The sequence below is a fragment of the Pteropus alecto genome, unplaced genomic scaffold, assembly GCF_000325575.1.
Source record: "Pteropus alecto unplaced genomic scaffold, ASM32557v1 scaffold75, whole genome shotgun sequence".
NCBI lineage: Eukaryota > Metazoa > Chordata > Mammalia > Chiroptera > Pteropodidae > Pteropus > Pteropus alecto.
This window is the reverse complement of record NW_006440638.1, coordinates 3,048,779-3,056,385: the sequence shown is the minus strand read 5'-3', so window position 1 is coordinate 3,056,385 and position 7,607 is coordinate 3,048,779.

Here is a 7,607-nt window from a genome sequence, read left to right as displayed (position 1 = left end):
AACAGAATGAAAAGCCCTAGACTTGAAGTACAGGAAGTGAGCTGTGGGAGCACATGAAAGGCCATTTAACCCAAGAATAGGGAGCCAGGAGAAAGCTTTCTAGTTGTGACATCTAAAATGAGACCAAACTAAAGGGGACTGAGGGCATGAACTTTCCAGGGAGAATAAAAATGAGAGAGAGCTTTTTAAAAAACCTGAAACAAGGGAGAGTATGGTCAGTCAATTGGAGTCCTCAGAGGCAAATGGACAGAGGCCAGAGATGAAATCAAAGAGGTTAATTTGACAGGATTCAGATATTGAAGCTCCTTTTAGCCCATTCCAGAGGGATTTGTATTTTTTGGTTGAAAACTAGTAAGCTATTGAAGGATTTAAGCAGAGATATTGCTATAATTATATCTGAGGTTCAGAGAGGTCACTCTGACTGTGGTCTAGAAAATGGATTGGACAGGGCAAGCCTGGAAGCAGAGTGGCTGATTGAGAAACATTTTAAATACTCCTAGAGAGATAAGGGGACTCCGAACTAGGATAATGGCAGAAAGGTGAATAAAGTTGGAAAGTTTGAGAGAAACAAAATAGAGTCAAGAGAATGTCCACAGGTCAGAGGATGAGAAGAATGTTCAAGGACATCCCCTCAGCAGCTCTGGAGTCAATTGCCTGGCCTGACATCCTGATTCCATCACTTACTATTCAGTGACTTTAAAGACCTTTCCCAATATCTTTTGCAATAGTTTCTTCATGTAACAAATAATGATAAATTAGTACTTACCTTACAGGTTGTTTTGAGGTTAGCAGTCCCATTAAGGCCTAACACATAGTAGTCCCTCAATAAATATTAGCTATTAGGCTGCAAAGGAAATTAAGTATGATTAGGATTTAAAATATCCATTAATTTACTTTATGGAAATACAGTGAAGAACTAAGACAAGAACCAAGGTAGATTCTTGTACAAAACCTTAACTATATAAAATATTTAAAATTCCATATTTTCTCAAAAAATATTCTTCCACGCTCTGTTACAAAGCCAAAGCTCTTGGTAAGTCTAGACTCACAGTGCCCTCCAAGGGTCAACATTCTATCAGCGAGGCTATCAGGCGTAGTCACTTGCATGCTTATTGGCAATGTAGCAATACAAGAGCTGGTGGTATGCAATTGATTTTCAAGACCACAGTAGACATGTCAAACTCAACCCCTTATGCAGAACTATTTCTGACTCCTCTATAATGCAACATATTAGAAATCTACTTGCATAAGCATGGTTTATATTTTGCAGAAATTTTTCTGATGGATCTGTCCTTGAAATATGAGGAAAACATGAAAAAATATCCTTTAAAATGATAACAATACAAAAATAATGATAGTACTGGAATTTAAAAAGATCAAAAAGATCTCTTATTAGAATTACAGAAGTGCTATAGGTAATTTTCAATATATTAGGTACTTATAACTGTAAACAATTTTGAAATCAAGTTAATGATATGCCTGCTAAATTTTTAGTTATGTAGCATACTATCTGCAACTTCTTTTGAAAGGCATCAAAAAAAATAACAATCTTTGATAGATTGATAGAAGGATGGATAAATGAGATATGTGATAAAGCAAAAATAGAAAATGTAGAAAAATATTAATAGTAGAATCTAGATGATAACTATATGATTGGTAACTTAACAATTTTAAAAAGTTTTCTGCATGCTTTAAAATTTTTATATTAAAATGTAAAAAATACTTTTAAGTAATCATTTCACTCAAGTTCTTGGTTTCATCAGCTACCATCCTCTCAAGGACCTTTTTTCATCTATTATCCACTTTTTGTATCTATCTTATACCACTTTCTCACTTTCTCCTTGATGACGCTTCCTTTCATTACTTTTACTAGAGGGCAGGAGGGAGGGATTGAGAGACAAGAGAAAGAGAGAGAATTGTTAAAAACAGAATTGTATTCCAATTAGCCTTAGAAAAGAAAGATTTGAACTACTTAAAATTTGTAAGTTACAGAAACCTAACTCAATCTGACTCAAGCAATATGGAGAATTTACTCACTTAATTCAAAAGTCCAGCTGCAGGAGTAGGAATTTAGAAGTTTCAGGCATAATTGGATCCAGGAGCTCAAATCATGATATCAATACTCCACCTTTTTCTATCTTTCTGCCCTTCTTTCATTACATTAGTGTCTATTTAGCCACTATAAGATAATTTGAAAAGCAGTTGTGTGAGGAGTAGAATTGTATCTGACATGTTTATTGTAAAAATCTCACAAATTCTGGAAAAATTCCACACTTGAATCTGTGTCTCACTCTAGCTATCACCATATTACTTGCCATACTTTTTGGAAGCTTCATTTATATGCATTTGCCTTCTTCCTTACCTCAAAACCATTCCATGGTTCTCTACAATCTGAATTCTGCTGCAACAGATTCAATAAAAACACTTTTACAAAAGTAACCAATGACATCCATATTGAGGAAGCCAGGGAGACTTTTAGTTCTTATCTTACTGGTCCTCTGTGCAACATTTGATTCTATTGACTACTTACTCTTTTCTTAGTTTGGATTCACCCAGTAGCAGACCCTGAGACAAGGACTTGGGTTCAAGTGGTTTATTTAAAAGATGATCTCAAGAAGTACACATGAAGAAGTAGAAATAAATGAGACAGGAAATAGAGAAATGCTAATAGAAAGGCATTAATAAAAAAGGTCTTCATCTAATAACTATGTATAGTGCCAGGTGGGTACTAGACTAATTGGGGAGGGAGTTAACTTTGTAAGTTATATAAATATCTAATCACTATACTGTATATCCAGACCTAATATAAAATAATTTTGAATAATATTGAATTTAATAAAAAAAGAAAGATATACATAGATTAGTGTCTGATACCTAATAAATGCTTAATAAATGTTTTTTTTCTTTTGAAAAAGGCCTTCGTCATTTTTCATCTGGACTGTGGCAACGATCTGCTAATGCATGACCTTACTTGCATGTTGCCGCTCTAAATCCAACTCTCAATATGCATTCAAGGAAATCTACAAAAATATTATCCACCTCCGCAAAAAAAAAAAAAAAAAAAAAAAATGTCTTTTCATGTTTCCAGATCCCTATCAGATAAAAGCATTCGGCACAACATTTCCTACCATTTACATCTTAGTTGCCCTTCTTGACATTTCTTATCCTGGTCTCTACATCTAGTTTTGGGCTCCAGCACCCAAGACATGCTCTTTCACACTGTCTTGTCTTTGCCAAGGTCATATCTCTCTGCTTGAAGCACTCTTCCCACACTCTGTGCCTGAAATGTCTTTTGCATCTTTCATGACTAGACAGTCTTCCTCCATGTCCCATTGCACCGTGAGCAAAATTTTACATTGGCACCATTTAATGTCATTATAGCAACACAATCTATTTCCTTTTTATATATCCTATACAAGACCATCTGGACCTCAAGGTCATTTACTATTCCCTAGGCACTTAAATATTGAACTAAACTGTAATAATACTGAATACCATTACCGACGTCTCTAAATTCAAGTATATAAAATTGATTACAATTTCTTTTTTGGACATGAAGTTACAAGAGCTATCTACTGAAAGAGGGAGAAAACAGCATAATAGTATGTTGGAACTAGCCAAATGCCTGCAGCATAAGTTTCTGGAGGTAGCGAAGGGGAGAGGCCAATAATCCTACTCTGTGCTCCTTGGCACTCTCCTTGGTGAATTTGTTAGGGTTTCTAAGATCTGGAATTGGCTTCAAGCCCCTAGGCTGGAGAATTACTTTTATAAATACATGCCAGGAATCTAAGCTGCTGTTTATCTTGCCCACCTTAACTAGATGTAAACTTGTACCACAAAAAATGGATGACTTGTTGAGATTCTTAGAATACTCTGTTAGTAGAGAAACTTTTAGTCAACATTTGTTCAACTAACCCTTTGTTTTAATTTTTTTGAAAAATAAAACATGCAATACTATAAATATTAAGTAGTAAAAAAAAAAAGATCAATGCTATCTAAAATATCATTCCATGATTATGGAAATGTTCTGTATGTGTGCTCTCTAAAGTAGTAGTTACTATTTATACATGGCTATTAAGGCTTGAAATGTGTCTAATACAACTGAAGAACTATTTTTTTTTAATTTTATTTAATGGTAATTAAATTTAAATAGCTACATGTGACTAGTGGCCAACATATTAAATCAGGATAGATAGTAAAAACTCTCCCTTTGTTTCCCCTTATCCACCGAGTTCCTCTCTTCTGAGGTATTCATTATTATCAGATTCTTTAACAAATTTCCAATGATATTCTATAGTTACAAAATATAAATGTGTATATGTGTGCACAAATGTTAATATACAAGTTATATAAACCACTATGCTTCCTGGGTTTTCCTTTAACAAGGTATTTTTTCAATATTTCTTTATCAGAATATAAGATTACCTCACACAGGAGTACTCCAGATTATTTCTTTTTAATGTATGTGCCATAACTAGTCCTCTATTTATAGATAGTTTTCCTGCTTTGATATTTTGCTGTGAAGATAATTCACAATAATTAATATTTCACAAGTCCCCAGGACCATCTACATATTTCATGATTCATCAGACGGTCTCTCAGGTCTCACAATATAGTTGTGCTAACAGCTAAGGTTTCTCACAGCTAAAAGATACATAGCAGGATCAGCAACAGGAAAAGATACAAATAGAGTCTGGAGAAATTTGTAGGCTTTTTATGTTCTGGACCCCCGAATATGTTTATTCCTTCAGCAACAAAAAATGCAGTAACATGTGTGCAATGTTTCTGCCCAGGGAAATATATTAGAGACTCAGTACCAAAGTTTTCATTGTGGACTGGCCACATAGGTACCCCCTGCCTAACAACTACCAAAATTCTAAATTTCCAGAAGGAAAGCAGTTGTTCAGTACTCCAAATAGGTAAAACAGCCTTATCACTTAGGAAAAGTTTCATATCAGTGCAAGGAACAATTTACTAGCCACGTCCCCAGATGTCAACCAAGGGCCAACCTTGTAAGTAAGCTCTTCTAAAACAGCAGACTCAGACTTGAATATTTTTACGTATATTTTTCACATGTGCATCTATATCTGTAGGATAAATACCTAGATGTAGAAACGTTGCATCAAAGAGCATGAATATTTCTAACATTTCTAGATATTGGTGAATTGTAGCAATTTACACTTGCACTTGCAATGTATGAGCATGTTCAAATCGAAACAAATATTTATAAGTATTTACTATGCACACAGCAATGTTCTAGGCATTAGAAATACAACATTAAACAAGGTAGAGGTTTCGGCTTATATTCTCTAGGAAGAAAAGCAGAAATCAATAAAGAGTAAGTGAACAAAATAATTTCAATTAATAGTAAATCATACAAAGAAAGTAAAATTAGATCACATAATATATGGCGCAAAGGGACTACTTTGGATCCAATAGTCTAGGATGTTCTCTCTGATGAAATTATCTTTAAAACGAGATCTCAATTACAGGAAAGAGACATCTATTCCAAGACAGATGTAGTCTTTCAACACCCCTCAGCTACATAAGAATGGGCCATGGGTCTGGAACCCTTCCTTACCAAGAACTAAAGAGTCCTCACAACCTAACAGCCTGTGCTGGGCTTATCACCTTGTGTGTGAATATCTTTCCCTGTTTCAGACTCATGGTGTACACCTTTGTTCTGCATGAGCATATGAGTCATTTGGCACCTGATCAACCTCACTACTATTGTCTGTCTCTTGAATGGAGGGTACAGGATTTTTCTGCTGTAGCACAAGAAGTGTGCATGCAGGCCAATTGCTCTGTGTCAGATGCCAGTAGGAACCTGCTGACTATGAGCGACCAGCACCCACTGATAAAACTGATCTTGCTCTGTCTCTTCTCTATGTAAGTAAAGTGCTATTCCTTCTAGTGCTTGACTATGTTGTTTTCCTTGGTGACTCTGATGCCTAGATGCAGTGAGCAGAAGTGCTCAGATTTCTACTCCTGGCGAAAGGCAACAGATACCACTTACTTAATAAATGCAATGTCAAACTTTTGGGAGATTTTAAGTAGGGGACAAAAGTGATCAGTTGGCAACTGGGTAGAGAATGTATTTAAGAAAAAAAAAGTAGTTAAAATTTGGAAGTTATTAAGGCATATTCCAGGTGAGAGATAATGGTCATTAAACTACAGTAGTAGCGATAGAGATAAAAGAAGTGAAGCCAACTAGAGTTGCTGAGAGTTTGGATATGTATATATTGGGGACTGAAACCAACATAATATCTGTAATGTATTAAACAGCCCTGGGACCAGGCATACTTTCTTTTCTCTATGTTAAATAGTAATGAGAACAAGTATAAAATAACTCAGCAATTGCTTGAGGAAATACCTGCTCTTTAAAAGACAAGACTGTGGAATCAACTAAATAGCTTTCTCATCACAAATAATAGCTTCAATGGTATACAATCTATCCAAAGTTATTATATTATAAACTTTGTCTCATCTCAATCAGTTTCTAGTCATATAAGACCCACTTTAAAAATCACTCAACCCAGACCCCAAAGCCCTATAAATATCTTCCCTGAGTTCCCCTTCTGAAACACTGCTAAGATTGTCGAGGTGGTTTCTCCTCTACTACAGAAGGTCTAATAAACAAGCTGGCTTGATCAACAGTTTTCCCATATGTCTTTTGTAGAGCTGAAGGTCCAGACTGTGTTGGGAGAAAGGAAGAAAGAAGCAAAGAGAGTCTTATGGAAGATTACTATCCTACTTCTATTATTGTAAAATTTTCAGAATCTTAGTATGAGGCCCTGGTAGAATGAGTACTGATTAAAATTCAAAATGCTTGGTCTATGGCAAATCCATTGACTTAAACCTTTCAGAGCCTCAAGCTCCTATTCTACTAAATAATGTAAAAATTTTTAAAAAATTAAACTCTGGTCTACCTTCAAAATATAAAATAATATTTGTAAAACATCGAGTAGCTTGAGGGGAACATTGAACTTCATGAAGTAAAGGAACAGTATTATTTCTTGATTGGAGTGAAACTTTCAGCTCATATTTAGCTATCTATTCTTTGAAGTACTAGATGAGATTTTCTGATTCTTCAGGAAGTGCCTTGAAACAAATCTAATTATGTTTTACATGAATTTAGAGTCTATTAAAATAGGTGACAGAACTAACATCTGGGTGTTAATTTTCCTTCTAATAATAGGAAATAGATAATAATCCTAGAACCAGTGGGGCCTTAAAAATAGACACAATCTTAAATTACACAGAATAATGATATATAAAACAGAGAGTAGAAATATTGGCAGATAACCACATAAGGCTTTATTCAGGTTATGCAAATTAAATTTTAAGATACCACTTTTCTCAAAAGCTCCCATGCTTGTTATCACAGATGTATTAAAATTTTGCTGACTTTTAAATGCATAAAAATTTTTGTTCAAAAGGAGAGAAAGTAGTACATTTCTCTCTGGTTTGAATTCTTTTACAGTGAGTATTTCCCATCAACTATTTGTGACTTCCTTATACATTGCATGGACCAGGTGCTACAACAAGCCAGTATAAATCTTTTCAATGAAAACACAATAGTTACTCAGAAAATGAGGGTCTATAAA